The sequence below is a fragment of the Geotrypetes seraphini genome, chromosome 5 (assembly GCF_902459505.1).
Source record: "Geotrypetes seraphini chromosome 5, aGeoSer1.1, whole genome shotgun sequence".
Classification (NCBI taxonomy): Eukaryota; Metazoa; Chordata; class Amphibia; order Gymnophiona; family Dermophiidae; genus Geotrypetes; species Geotrypetes seraphini.
In genome coordinates, this window is record NC_047088.1 from 69,112,495 (window position 1) to 69,128,750 (window position 16,256).

The window sequence follows — 16,256 nt, forward strand, 5'->3', positions numbered from 1 at the left end:
GTCATACCAGGTTACAACTTGCTTCGTCGGGACAGGGAGGGTAAAATGGGGGGGGGTGTAGCATTATATACTAAAGATAATATTAAGGTCACCAGAATCACAGATGTACAGTACACTGGGGAATCCCTTTGGGTAAATTTGGCCAGAGGGAAGGACAAATGCCTGTATCTTGGCGTAGTGTACAGACCCCCAAAACATCAAGATGACCTAGATATGGAACTAATTGGAGATATAGAGAATATCACCTTGCGGGGGGACACAGTATTGGTAGGTGACTTCAACATGCCTGATGTGGATTGGGTCACACTTTCCTCTGCTTCCGGCAGCAGCAGGAAGCTATTAAACTCTTTGAATGGAGCAAGACTCAGGCAACTGGTAATTGAACCAACAAGGGATCAGGCAATTCTGGACCTGGTACTTACCAATGGAGAAAGTATCACAGAGGTCTCGGTGGGTGAAACTTTGGCCTCCAGTGACCACAATATGATATGGTTCAATCTCAGGAAAGGATTCACGAAATCTACCACACTGACCAAGGTTCTCAAATTCAAGGACACAAACTTCCAAGATATGGGAGACTTCGTTCACCAGGCACTACAAAGCCAAGCAGACACCGACAGCGTGGAAGAAATGTGGTCAACTTTGAAAGCCACCAGGAAGCAACAAAAAGCTATGTTAAATCAGTAAGCAAACGGAGTAGGAACAACAAGCCACAGTGGTTCTCTACGGAGATCTCGGACCTCATCAAAGAGAAGAAAAAAGCATTCATCTCTTACAAACAATCAGGGACACAGGACTCTAGAGTAGAATATCTGGCCAAGTCAAGAGCCATCAAAGCAGCAGTTAGGGAGGCCAAATTCCGCATGGAGGAGTCTCTAGCAAAGAACATCCAGAAAGAGGATAAATCTTTCTTCAGGTATATCAGTGACAGAAATAAGAACTCGGGCGGGATAGTACGTCTCAGAAAACCAGACGGAGACTATGTGGAGACGGACTCGGATAAAGCCCAACTGTTAAATAAATACTTCTGCTCAGTCTTCACCCGCGATGCGTCGGGAATCGGCCCTCAGCCACAAACAAGGGTTAAATCAGTTGACCCGTTTAGTAATTTCAAGTTTACACCCAGCAGCGTCTACTGCGAGCTGTCAAAAATCAAGGTCAACAAGGCAATAGGGCCTGACAACCTACACCCTAGGGTGCTCAGGGAGTTGAGTGATGTCTTGGCGGAACCGCTATCTGCGCTCTTCAATCTCTCCCTTAGTACAGGTAACATCCCGATGGACTGGAAGACGGCTAACGTCATTCCACTCCACAAGAAAGGCTCCAGGATGGAGATGGCAAATTACAGACCAGTGAGCCTCACATCAATAGTGAGCAAACTAATGGAAACCCTAATCAAACGCCAATTGGATAGGATCATGGACGAGGAGAATCTACAGGATCCCCGCCAACATGGATTTACTAAAGGGAGATCTTGCCAATCCAACCTGATCAGCTTCTTTGACTGGGTGACAAGGAAGCTGGATGCTGGTGAGTCCCTGGACATCGTCTACCTGGATTTCAGCAAAGCATTTGACAGCGTACCACACTGTAGGTTGCTGAGCAAGATGAGTTCTTTAGGATTGGGCGACACATTGACCAAATGGGTTGGGAACTGGCTTGGAGGTAGGCTTCAGAGGGTAGTGGTGAATGGCACCCCCTCCGAAATGTCAGCGGTGATAAGTGGAGTGCCACAGGGCTCCGTCCTGGGCCCGATCTTGTTCAACATCTATATAAGAGACTTGACAGAAGGGCTCCGAGGTAGAATAACATTATTCGCCGATGATGCCAAACTAAGCAATGTAGTGAGCAAAAGCACAACAGACAAAAATTCAATGGCAGACGATATGATGCATGACCTACTTCTACTGGAGCGCTGGTCTAGGTCCTGGCAACTCAGTTTCAATGCCAAAAAATACAAAGTCATGCACCTGGGGAGCCGAAATCCATGCAAGGTTTACACCCTAAATGGCGAGATCCTGACAAGAACTGAAGCAGAAAGAGACTTAGGGGTGATTGTCAGGGAAGACATGAAATCTGCAAACCAAGTGGAGCAAGCTTCATCCAAAGCAAGACAAATCATAGGTTGCATATGCAGGAGTTTCGTCAGCCGTAAACCGGAAGTCATTATGCCACTGTATAGATCCATGGTGAGACCGCACCTGGAGTACTGTGTGCAATTCTAGAGGCCGCATTACCGCAAGGATGTGCTGAGACTGGAATCGGTCCAGAGAATAGCCACCAGGATGGTCTCGGGACTCAAGGAGCTCCCATACGAGGAGCGGTTAGGGAAGTTGCAGCTCTACTCACTTGAGGAACGTAGAGAGAGGGGAGATATGATCGAGACATTCAAGTATCTCACGGGCCGCATCGAGGTGGAGGAAGATATCTTCTTTTTCAAGGGTCCCGCGGCAACAAGGGGGCATCCGTGGAAAATCAGGGGCGGGAAACTGCACGGTGACACTAGGAAGTTCTTCTTCACTGAAAGGGTGGTTGATCGCTGGAATAGTCTTCCACTCCAGGTTATTGAGGCCAGCAGCGTGCCAGATTTTAAGGCCAGATGGGATAGACATGTGGGATCTATCCGCAAAGATAAATAGGGAAGGTCATTAGAGTGGGCAGACTTGATGGGCCGTGGCCCTTATCTGCCGTCTATTTCTATGTTTCTATGTTTATATAATCTTGTCCTTTCCCACATGCCTTTTTATGTCTTATCCATTGACCTCCCTCCGCATTCTTCATACACCTGCTCTGCCAGAGCACCAGAAGTGAGACAACAAAACCTGGGTCTGTGGACACTCTCCAGACCAGACTCATGGTGGCACTGTTGAAGATACCATAATGTGTATCAGAACAAAATAACACAGAAGTAATTGCTGATTCTGCTCAGGAAATAAAAAAAGAGGAACTCTTTCTTAAAAAAAAAAAAAAAAAAAAAAAAGCAGCTAGTTCCTTCTGAAAGGGTGAGGTTTCTTAATACAGCCTTCTCTCCCGGGTCTAGAGCAAGAGGAGAATTAGCCTGGCTGAACGTTTATGATTTAAAAAAAAAAAAAATAAAAGAGAGAGATAAAGCCAAGCAACAGGACAAAGAAATCCCCTAAAGTAAAGATCAGCAGTTGAGGGCTCTGTGGTATGTGCATACATGATGAAGGAGTGAGGTAGGAACACAGCAGCACGTATCTCCAGCAGAGAATAACATAACCAGATCCGCTAAAGTTAGGATAAAGGGAAGGGCTGAGATACTTGGAGTCATAAAAACCACCAGCCTTATCTTAAGCCAGAGTTACCCTCCCTCCTGCCAAGGTGGGGGCCAAGATACCTTAAAGTGGCTGATCACCATCACATCCAGAACTCACCAGGAGTGAAACATAACCAAGAGAGCAGGGAAACCAGCTCGGGTGAGTGCTAACAGAACAGACTTCTACAGAGAGAAGGCGTGAGACCCCCGGCTGGAAGTGGGATCCGCAGAGCCTCCACCAAACCTGGTGGCTGGAATCACCAGTGAGTATTTCACTTTTACCATTTTCCCTATCATTTGACAACCATCCGGGCAGGGGGGAGGGGAAAGGGATAGGATTTAATATACTGACTTTTGTGGTTACAATCAAAGTGATTTACAGGTTATATACAGGTACTTATTTTGTAACTGGGGCAATGGAGGTTAAGTGACTTGCCCAGGGTCACATAAGGAGCTGCAGTGGGAACTGAACCTGGTTTAATGATTGCTGAGCATGAAGGACTGAGCCTTAGGTTCACAGAAGTATAACCATGTTTAGTAGTGAGTGTTATGTGCCATAGCACTGACCACTGTAGTGTCTGAAACCTTGTGTGCCACTGGGCATTACAGGAGTAAAAGACTACCCACACTGGAATAAATTCTATGGTTAGTTTTTACCCACATGGTCTGCCCACTAATCACAGCACAGTTCTGCAAGTAGCACAGAGAACTTGTTTTCAAACATAGGTCGTCTGCATCTTTAATATTGAGGACAGACGATGGAAGTCTAAGTTAAGGGGTCCTTTTATCAAGCCGCGCTAGCGGGGTTAGCGCGTCGGACATTTCATCACGCGCTAACCCCTCGCGGCCGGCTAAAAAACTAACGCCTGCTCAGGGCAGGCGTTAGCGGCTAGCGCGGCAGGCGGTTTAACGCGCGATTGAGACGTTTAAATATATCACAGGCCGTACCGAGGTGGAAGATGATATCTTCTTTCTTAAAGGGCCCTCGGCCACAAGAGGGCATTCACTAAAAAATCAGGGGCGGGCACTTTCATGGTGACACCAGGAAGTATTTCTTCACCGAAAGGGTGGTTGATCATTGGAATGAACTTCCACTGCAGGTGATTAGGGCCAGCAGCGTGCTAGATTTTAAGAAGAAATGGGATACGCATGTGGGCTCTCTGGTAGGGTGAAGGTAGGGGACTTGATGGGCCGTGGCCCTTTTCTGCCGTCATTTTTGTATGTTTCTATGTTTCTATGGTATTCCGCGCGTTAAACCCCTACCATAGCTTGATAAAAGGACCCCTAAGTCTTTATTTAAACATATTGAGTTGTGATAAATGAACATTGGAACATTACAGCACCTTTGCACAATTTTGAAATTTTGAGAGAAAGAACTCTGCTAGGACTTGTTACATTAGTTTTGAATACTTTGAGAAAAATTTAGTATGGGGGGTTTTCTGCCTATGAAGAGGCACATATGAGGTCTGTGAGGGCAGTGGTCCTGGATTGAGCCCTGAGGCTTTTCCCCCACTTGACTGAGTGCCCATTATTTTGTGGAATAGAGTTGATTGTGATTATTTAAAGGTATTCCACTGGTTTCTATTTATAATAAGTTCTGCAGTTTCCAAAAATCCCTTTGTAACATTCTACCCATGGATCTGGCTTAAAACCTGCCTTGTTCAGCATGGATTTTGCAGCATGAGACAGTATATCAGTAAGCACAAGAGCATTTAGAATCTCACTATATATAAAATGAAGCATATGCGTGTCCTGTATGTATAGACAGCGAGTGAGAGAGACAGTAGCTGGTAAACAGCAATGCTGGGGGAACAGCAATGATATAGCCAGAACTAAATTGATTGGGGGGGGGGGAAGAGGAAGAGGTACAAAAATTGACATGGATGTGCACTAGGCACAAAGAAACCCATTTTCTTCCCCTCCCCCCAGCATCTGTCATTTGCCTTGCCTATCCGCTTCCTCCCCCCTCCCCTCAACAAAATAAAAATAAAACAAACCACAGTTGGTGGCGATCCCCAAGCCCAATTAGTTGAAGAACTCCCAGAGCCCAAGTCAGCTGAGAAGTGAAGAAGTGTGACATTTCTGAGACTTTGGGCTCCTTTTACTAAGGTGCGCTAGTGTTTTTAGCCCGCGCTAACCCCGCGCTACACGAAAACTACTAATGCAAGCTCTATGGAGGCGTTAGCATGTAGCGCGCGCTAAAACCGCTAGCGCACCTTAGTAAAAGGAGCCCTTTGTCTAACTTTACCTTTAAATGAGACAAAAATGTTTAAAAACCCTGTGAATAGGAAAACTAAACCCATTCAGTTAAAAAAAAAAAAAAAAAAGAAGAGATTTTGCTCATGTTTTGTTGGGTTTCTTGTCAGCAAAATTCATCTTTATAATGATTCAGTAGAAGGAACTCTCCTTCCATCTCTCTCTTTTTATCTTATCTCTATTTGCCAACCCTGCAGAAGCTCTGACCCCAGGTGTTGACAGATAAACTTAGTATTTTGTCACCAATATAATGATAACATGCCGTACATCTAAGTAAGTCCAAAAGTAAAGAGCAGAATCGGCCTGATCTTCAAACGAACCATACTTTATTAGCAACCACTGATTCATCCACTGTCACATCATCTGACTCGACACCGACTGTGTTTCGGCTAAAAAGCCTGCATCAGAACTCCTTGCACGTGACAAATCAATTAAAAATCACTGGTAGATGGAATGCCAGATCATAAAATTAAATTTGGCATGAAGAGAAAAACGATCTAGTATTCCATCTACCAGTGATTTTTAATTGATTTGTCACTTGCAAGGACTCCTGATGCAGGCTTGAGTCACATGATGTGACAGCGGATGGTTCTAATCAGTGGTTGTTAATAAAGTGTGGTTCATTTGAAGACCAGGCCGACTGCTCTTTTCCTTTTCGTTATATGCAGAGCTGTTATTCTTTGTTGTCTGGTTAGTACATCTAAGTAACACAGGCTCATCTAGTTTGCCCAGTCTTATTCCTAGTGTAATGCTATAGATTCCAGTTTATCTCTATTTTACATAGTAGAACTCGCTCCTCAGTAAGGCGTTTATGTTCTTCTGAAACAATAAATGAGCTCCTTCTATCACCTGTGCTAGGCAGCAGCTTGGAAACAGCTTCACCGCTTTTCAACTGGCAGGGGATCCCTGTCAGCTACAGCAATGGTGCACCTGACTGCTAGGGTGGGGGGAAGCAGCAAAAGTGGAGAGACCCAGGTTCAACCAGTCCCACTCATGGCTACACTCCTGTGGGCATCCCATGTCCTACCAGCTGGGGAGGGAGACACACCAATGCCGACCACCAGTTGGACCAGCAACAGGGCAGGCAATAGATGCAGGGTGGGCCCCACCACCACCCAAGAACATAGCAGAGCCAAGCGCATTAACAAGCATAGCTGCAGCACCAGAATTGTGATCCAGAAAGAGGACTGAATAGGGAGAGTCTGGACCACTTCTTACTCATCTGGATGCTGTGTCAGCCTGTCATCTCTGATGGGTGTTTCACTTTACATTTCCATTTATAGAGCACCTTATTTGCAAAAAACGTGATTCAACGCAGTGTAAAGCAAACTAGCAGGCTCGTTCTCTGGCAGTGTTCAAGTCCAAGTTAAAAGCCTACCTCTTCGAGAGTGCTTTCAACTCCTAACTCCTCTCATTTTGGTTTCTGCATCCCCAGCCCTATATGTCATGTCTATCTGTCCAAGTTTTCCAGGTTTTATTAAAATTTGATATCTTGCCAATCATAATTTCTAAACGGCTTACAATATAATTATAGAAATGGGTAGTATATAAGAAACATAACATGAATATGCGGAAAGAAGGGGAGAAATACATTAATAGTAAAGATAAAAACATAAGATTGTAAGCTCTACCGAGCAGGGACCATCTATTAAATGTCAAAATGTACAATACTACGTATGCCTTTCAGCATTACATAAGTGATAAATATTAGTAGTAGTAGTAGTAGTAACAGTCTAATAAAATCTTCCACTCCTCTGCCATGTTCACCAAGGATAGAGCAAAAATACATACTGTAGCTAACTGTGGAGTGTTCGGCAGTATAGCATAGCTTACCACATTGTCCACGTGTGGGAACCATTGCAGGCAACAGTGCAGAGGTGGTAGGCTTGCGACACTAAATATTCCAGCACAAGAAATCAATTGTGTTGCAGCTGGAGCTGCCGTGTATAAGTAATGTGGTTGAAATACAGACAAGTGCATTCTACACTGATATCGAAAATAAAGGGCCAGACTCAGCACAGGGTGCCCAATATTAGACATTGTTATTATCCATACTAACCCCCTTTTTACAAAACCATGGAAGCGTTTTTTAGCGCAGACTGGCATGCTGAATGCTCTGCGCTGCTCCCGACGCTCATAGAGTTCCTATGAGCATCAGGAGAAACGCAGAGCATTCAGCGCACTGGCCTGCACTAAAAAACGCTTCCCAAAGCTGGTATAAAATCTGGTGCCAAACTGTTAGCGGTTAGGTATGCAAATGCGGGTATTCTATAACACCATGCTAATTTTTTAGAATGTTTATGTTTTTCTGTTTGTTTATTAATATTTATGGTCTGCACTTTGCTACAACCTCAATTTGGCTTACAAAAATATGTGAAAAGAAAAGAGTGCCATTATAGTAAGTAAAAAGATTAAAAGTTAAAATAAAACATTAAAAAATAAATGAAATAAAAATAAAATAGTCAAATAATTGCCTCAGAGCAGGCTCTCCCACAAATTAAGTATTCAAGGGGAAAGCTAGACCAAAAAGATAGGTCTTCAAAAGAGACCCAAATAAGTTCACAATGTAACTCATTTGGAAGAGAATGCCAAAGAATGGGAACAGAAATAAAGAAAGCAAAGCTGCATGCCTCTTTCTTCACTCCTTCGTACTTGTATGCTGAATTACTGTACTTCTCTATATCAAGGACTGCAACTTTCACATATCAAAAGATTTTAACTGATCCAAAGCACCTCTGTAAAATTAGTTTTTGGTGCAAAAAATTATATTTGGTTCATTACCCTGCTACTTAAAGAACATTGGCTCCCCATCTCTTATCGAATCCCCTTCAAAGTCTTCAGTTTTGCATATCAGGCTTTCTGCTCTGGCCTGCTTTCTTTCCTATTCCAACTAATTATTCCACGCACACCAGCTCACTCACTTCTCTCCTGTCAGCATAACCTTCTCGATGTTCAGTCAGCCCTGTTCTGTGGAGTAGATCGCCTATACTCCCTTTTCCAGTAGTTTGGCTCCATCTCTTGCACCCAATGATGCTTCATGTCACCATTTCCATCTCTCCTTTTGTTTCTTATTGAATACTATTTTTTTCAATATAATTAATCTTGGGATTAATATTTAGTTGTCAGCACCAATGGTGTCATTCCTGGATATTCAAAGCCATGACCTGTGCGGGCTTTGGCTTTTCATATCCAATTATTTTTAAGCAAGCTAACACATACTTAAGTTGATATTTATCACTTAAGCGGCCATGGGTTATACATAAAGATAAGACAGATATTTATGCAGTCCCATATATGCGCTAACCATGGCTACTTATATAGCATCATAGATAAATGAAGGCAGATACTTAAAGACCACATGGCCTATCTAGTCTGCCTCACCATGCCATCCACTATCCCCTTCTCTCCCTTTGAGATACAACATACTTGTCCCAAGCTGTCTTAAATTCAGATACATTCTTCATCTCCACCATCTCTTAAATATCTTTATTCGTTTTTACATTATGCAAACAAGTGTACAATAATTCAAGTCATACTATACATTCTTCACTTGAAACTCTACATTCATTTTATACCATAAACTATCTCCCCTCCCTCCCTTTCCATATATTACCCCTCATAATGTCATAAAACCCACCCATCCCTCCTCCCCCCTACATATATTTAATGGGGATAAATATAATTATTTATTTATTATAATACTCAATTAATGGTCTCCACACCTCTTTAAATTTCTTATAATAACCTCTCTTGATTGCCAATGTTTTTTCCATTTCATACACCTGACAAACCGAACTCCACCAGAAACAATAATTCAATCCTCTATAGTCTCCACCATCTCACCATCTTACTAGGGACCTGGATTGGCCACCGTGAGAACGGGCTACTGGGCTTGATGACCATTGGTCTGACCCAGTAAGGCTATTCTTAGGTTCTTTATGTTCTTAAAAGTCAGCAAACAAGTTATTCTTGGTTAGGAGAGAACATGGGGCTCTTTTTACTAAGGTGCGCTAGCGTTTTTAGCGCACTCTAACCATACACTAAATGAAAAATAGTAACGTAAGCTCTATGGAGGCATTAGCGTTTAGCACGTGCGATATTGTAGCGCGCTCTAAAACGCTTAACGCGCCTTAGTAAAAGGAGCCCATGATGTAGAGAGAGCAAGTACAGTAGATCAGCAGTAAAATGCAAGAGATTGATATGAACACTAGGAAAGGAATATACTAGGAAGAGAGCAGAAGTAATAAGGGTTAAGCTGAATTATCAAAAAGCCTGGGAAAATGGGTTTAAGGGAGGCTTTAAACTTAGCATAAGAAGGTTCTAAATCAGGTATATCAAATTCATGACTAATGATGGGCAGCCATAGCAGCCGCACATTCATCCTTCCTAGTCACTTCCTCCCCTACAAAATACAAATAAAACATACCACAGTTGGTGGCAATCCCCAAGCCCAGTTATCTGAAGAAATCTAGAGCCCAAGTCAGCTGAAAAGTGAAGAAATGTGGCAGTTCTGTGACTTTATTCTAGCTTTACTTTTAAATGAAACAGAAATGCTTAAAAGCCTTTATTTTCTGACTTATTTTAAGTCTTCCACTTTTACCCACCCTGTTGTTTTTTCCTTATTTGTCTTATTTACCATCAACAATTGTAGTTCTTTCCCCTTTTGATTTGTATGTTCTGTCTGGTTAGTCCAAATTGTTTATTCTGTCCCCCTGCAATTTGTAATTTTAATTTTTGTACATCGCTTAGAATTTTGAATAAGTGATTAATCAAACTTCTAATAAACCTGAAACGGAAAAGTAAACCCAGCCCATTTAAAATGCAGAAGCTATTTACTCATATTTTGTTAGTTTTCTTGTCAGCAAAATTCATCTTTATAATGATTCAGTAGAAGGAACTCTCTTTCTGTTATCTCTATCTATTTGCTAACCCTGCAGAAGCTCTGGCCTGGGGTGTTAACAGAGAAACTTTTGTCAGTAATGTAATGATAACATGCCACACATCTGATAAGTAAAGTAGGATCCTCTTCATTGCTGGTGTAACACCACAGACCCCTGTTTACTCTACGTTGTAGAACTTGCAGCTCAGTAAGGAGTTTATGCTCTCCTTCGAGCACAGATATAGACCGTATCATTCACATGTGCAGAGGCTGCCAATTGTCCTCCTCAGACTGCTGCTGAGGAGAAGGAATCAAAGTGGATGTGAGTCCCTGATTCTGTGGGATCTGTGTATTGAGCCTGGGAAAGTGGGAGATGAAAAGGTGTCCAAGTTAAGCAGGGTGGATCGCTACCTTAGGCACTTGGTGTGTGGGCCTTATGGAAGTTTTGGTACCTTTATGTTCTCCTCCAGGTGGTGTGCATGTTTGGGGCCCAGCACAAGCTTGGATAAAAGAGGACATTTTCAACTGAATGAGACCAGACTCCACTTGCAGAGCATACAGCCTGAATGATTCTAGCTACTGGGGGCTGGTGCAGCAACAATGGTTGGACTGGCAGAATGGATATTCAAATAAGAAACATTTTGTAGTAGTAGACAAATACCACTCTAGAAAATATTATAGTATTACCTGCACCCTGCTGGGGGGGGGGGGGGCTGCTACTAAGGAGAAGCCTGACCCCAAATGGCATGGTGACAGTGTGTTAAGGACAGAGGTGGAGAGATGAACCTAAGAAAGGAATAAGGAAACTACCCCTTGGGAGAAAGTGAAGGAAAATTAAGAAAAGTATATTGCAGGGTAATTAAGGAAAATATCCACTAACTGTCCCCCCACCCTCCCTGTCCTTTTGAATGTGAAACCAGCAAGGGATACTAGGTTCTAAGACAGCTTCAGGTATTATGAACATTCCTGGCAAAAAGCAGAATACAAATCTGAGGAGTAGCCTAATGGTCCGTTAGAGCAATAGACTGAGTAGCAGAGGACCCAGGTTCAGATTCCACTTCAGGTTTTTTTTTGTTTTTTTTTTTTGTTTTAAAGTAATTCTTAGTCCTCTAGGATCAGTGAAATATCTACTGTACCTGAATATATAAGACACACACAAGCCTGAAAGCAATTGAACTGATAACATTCAGGTACAGGAGGCATTGTCTGTTCCTGAAGAGCTCACAATTAAAAACAAAAATCACAAATAGCTGAAGGGAGATTTGAACCTAGGTCCCCCGATTCTCAATCCACTTCTTTAACCATTAGGGTATCCCTCAGCTCTTCATGAGGATCTGCAGGGCCATTTTATAACATGTCATTCCTATGCTACCCTACAGGTGTCCATGTCCCTTGTTTTCTCTGTTTATAATTTGAATGTTTCAGTTTGCAAAATAGAGATTCATGTTAGACATTTCCACCTGGATGCCCATCATATATGTATTTTAGAACAAACTACGTATATCTTGTTCTAAAATACATGTGAGATGAACCTCCATTTGTGATGCTCTGACTTGGACGGCCTTTCTAAAATGTTGGTCCATGTGTTTTCTTTTTATTACATTACATTAGTGATTTCTATTCCGCCATTACCTTGCAGTTCAAGGCGGATTACATACGATTGTCATGATATTACAAAATACATAAAGTGGATTCCATGAGAATTGTTGATATTAGGAGATACATAAGGAGTGGTTTGAACATCTTTGGTTTGCTAAGGAGTAGATAGTAACGTAGGTGATGCTTGGGAGGATCTGTTTTTGTTATATAAGTTTTATGTGTTTTTTGAAGAGTAGGGTTTTTGTTTCTTTTTTTGAAGGTTTTGTAGTCTGTGTTCGAAGACAGCAGATCAGTGAACTGTCTGTCCAGTTTTGCTGCTCTGGTGGCCAGTAGGTTGTCATATATTTTTCTTGGTTTGACATTTTTGGTTGGCGGGTGTATGAATGGTGTGAGGGTTCTCCTGTGTCTGGTTGAGGTGGATTGAGTTAGTCGGTTGTTCCAATAGGTTGGGCTGTCTCCATTTATTGCTTTAAATAGTAGGTAGAGGAATTTGAAATGTACTCTAGCTTGTATAGAGAGCCAGTGAGAGTCGTGGTATGCCTCTGTGATGTGGTCGTATTTTTTCAATGAGTAGATGAGTCTTAAGGATGTGTTTTGTATTGTTTGTAGTTGTTTTATCATGGTTGCTAGACAGGGGAGATATAGTGTGTTGCAATAGTCTATTATGCCTAGGATGAGAGATTGTACCAAAAGTTTGAATTGTTTTCTGTCGAAAAATTTTTGAAATTGCCTTAGGTTTCTCATAGTTGTGAATGATATTTTTATTATTTTGTTGATTTCTGGTTACATGGTACAGCCTCTGTCAATCAATATTCCAATAGTTTTAGCGTGGGTTGAATGGGGTATGAGACCGAGTTAATTATTAGGTTTATTACAGTTGGGGTTTTGCTATTTTCTAAGAGGATGAAGTTTGTTTTATCAGGGTTAAGTTTTAGTTTGTGTTCTGCCATCCATGTAGCTACTGTTTCAAGTGTTTTGTGTGTTGTGCCTATCGTGGTCGGTGTTGGTTGGTTAAAGGGTAAGAGAATGGTGATGTCATCTGCATAGCTGTAGGAGGTTAGGCCTTGTTTGTCTAGGCAGGAGCTGAAGGAAGCAATGTATAGGTTGAAGAGTGTGGGAGATAAAGATGATCCTTAGGGTACTCCACAGGGGTTGGACCATGGTTCTGGTTTTTCCCTGTTTGTTTTGACTCTGTAAGTTCTGGATTGTAGGAAGCCTTTAAACCATGATAGTACCTTGTCTGAGATTCCTATTGAGTCCAGTGTTTGTAGAAGGATGTCGTGGTCTACCCGGTCAAAAGCTGCGGAGAGGTTTAGTTGTATGATCAGCATTTTCTTTCCTGTGCTGAGGTGTTCTCTAGCGGTGGCCATGAGTGTTCCTAGTTGGGTCTCAGTGCTGTAGTTGGTTCTGAAACCAGACTGTGTGGGGTGAAGTATGTTGTGGTTTTCTAGGTATGAGGTTAGGGCTTTGGCTACGAGGCCTTCCATTAGCTTGACGTAAAGTGGGATTGAGGCTATGGGTCTGTTATGGATGGTTGGCCTGTTGTTCCTTTAGGGTCTTTTAGGATCGGAGTTATGATGATTTCGCTAAGGTCTTGTGGGAAAAGACAATCTGTGAGTAAAGTTTGTATCCATTGTAGGAGTAAGGTGCGGAGGATATGTGGTCAACTCTGAAGTCCACCCTACAAGAAGCAAAAAACCGCTACATAAGAACAGTAAGCAAACGCAAGAGAAACAAAAGACCCCAGTGGTTCAGTACAGAAATTGCGGACCTGGTTAAAAAGAAAAAAGAATCATTTATCACCTACAAACATTTAAGAAAACGGGAAGCGAAAGAAGACTATCTGGATAAATCTAAAGCTGTCAAAAAAGTAGTTAGAGAGGCCAAACTCCGAATAGAAGAGGATCTAGCACGGAACATTAAGAAAGGGGGTAAATCTTTCTTTAGTTATATTAGCAATAGGAAAAGAAACAAAGAGGAATAGAACGCCTGAAGCAATCAGACGGAAATTTTGCTGAATCAGATTCTGCTAAGGCAGAACTACTAAACGAATACTTCTGCTCAGTCTTCACCTGTGAAGCTCCGGGAGCCGGTTCACAGCTTTGGACGGGAGACAGCCAGAAAGACCCGTTTCAAGATTTTGAGTTTATGCCCAGTAGTGTCTACTACGAACTATCCAGACTCAATGTAAACAAAGCCATGGGACCGGACAACCTGCATCCCAGGGTGCTCAGAGAGTTGAGTGAAGTCCTGGCGGAACCATTATCGGTGCTTTTCAATCTTTCCCTACGCACAGGAAGAGTCCCCTTGGACTGGAAAACTGCTAACGTTATCCCACTCCACAAAAAGGGATGCAGGACAGAGACAGCAAACTACAGACCAGTGAGTCTCACGTCTATAGTGAGCAAGCTCATGGAAAAACTGATCAAACAGAAATCCTGGACGAGGAAAACCTACCAACACGGATTCACCAAGGGCAGATCCTGCCAATCTAACCTAATTGGCTTTTTTGACTGGGTTACTAGACATCTGGATGCCGGAGAGTCACTGGATGTAGTATATTTGGACTTCAGCAAAGCTTTTGATAGCGTCCCACACCGCAGGTTATTGAACAAGCTGAAATCGATGGGATTAGGGGACACTCTAACTACATGGGTTGGGGATTGGCTGAGCGGTAGACTACAGAGAGTGGTGGTAAATGGTACCCCATCCAAAACGTCAGGTGTGACCAGTGGAGTGCCGCAGGGCTCGGACTTAGGCCCGATTCTATTCAACTTATTCATAAGCGATATGACCCAAGGACTTAGAAGAAAGGTATCACTGTTCGCCGACGACGTCAAACTTTGCAACATAGTAGGTAAAAGCATTTTGCCTGATCATATGACGCAGGACCTACTACTGCTGGAAAGGTGGTCATCAACTTGACAGCTAAATTTCAATGCTAGAAAGTGTGTAAGGTAATGCACCTGAGTAAGAAGAATCCGCGCAGAACGTACCTATTAAATGGTGAGACCTTGGCCAGGACCACAACGGAACGTGATCTAGGGGTGTTCATTAGTGATGACATGAAGGCTGCCAATCAAGTGGAGAATACTTCCTCCAGGGCAAGGCAAATGATGGGTTGTATCCTTAGAGGTTTTGTCTGCAGGAGACCTGAGGTCATAATGCTGCTGTACAGATCAATGGTGATACCTCATTTGGAGTATTGTGTTCACTTCTGGAGACCACACTACCGGAAGGATGTGCTGAGAATTGAGTCGGTTCAGCGAATGGCCACCAGGATGGTCTTGGGGCTCAAGGATCTCACGTATGAAGAAAGGCTGAATAAATTGCAGCTGTACTCACTTGAGGAACGAAGAGAGAGGGGAGACATGATTGAAACATTTAAGTACATCACGGGCCGTACCGAGTCGGAAGATGGAATCTTCTGTCTCATAGGACCCTCAACCACCAGACGGCATCCGCTGAAAATCAGGGGAGGGAAGTTTCATAGCGACTACAGAAAATACTTCTTCACCGAAAGAGTGGTGGATCATTGGAACTAACTCCCACTGTAGGTGATTAAGGCCAGCAGCGTATCAGATTTTAAGAGAAAATGGGATATTCACGTGGGATCTCTAGGGGAGTAAAGTCAGGGGGGGCGGGTATTTTGGTATGGGCAGACTTGGTGGGCTATAGCCCTTTTCTGCGGTCATTTTTCTATGTTTCTATGTTTCTAATAGTGTACTGGAGGTTTTCAGTAGTTATGGGGGCAGTGGTTAAGGTCACATGCTTCGTGGCTGTATTTATTATACAGTTTGTTGAAGTCTGACCATTGTATGGGTGAGAAGTGAGACCAGGTTCTGTCTGCTGCAACTGATTCTTTCTCGGGGGGGGGGGGAGGGGGTCCCATTGTGTAGGTGTCCCATTGAACGAAGCTCTGATAGTTGCGATCTTGCTTTTGAAGAATGTGGCTAAGAGGGTGGCTGGGGACGGGGGGGTTGGGGGGAGGGAATTGCTATTGGTCAGATAGCATGTGGTGTCTGTGAGTTCTTTTAGTAACTGGAACAGCTGTTAATATTATTAATGTTGGAATTACCAGATGTACAATGCTATACCCTTTAATTCGCTGTATGTACAGTTTCTCTTTATTGTATCTACAGTTTCTCTATATTGTAAACCACTTCTCTTTATTGTAAACCGCCTAGAAGTCGCAAGATTGTTGGCGGTATATAAGAATAAAGTTATTATTATTATTATTATTTT

At 42.8% G+C, this 16,256-nt stretch overlaps 1 protein-coding gene across 1 annotated transcript in view; it reads left to right on the forward strand.

The window, feature by feature from the left end:
* Nucleotides 1-3,033: 3,033 nt before the first annotated feature.
* BTK (Bruton tyrosine kinase) overlaps nt 3,034-16,256 on the forward strand; it is a 103,350-nt gene continuing 90,127 nt past the window's right edge. The window contains exon 1 of the mRNA XM_033943900.1: nt 3,034-3,540. The gene's annotated coding sequence lies outside the window, so the exon portion shown is untranslated. The remainder of the gene's footprint in view (nt 3,541-16,256) is intronic.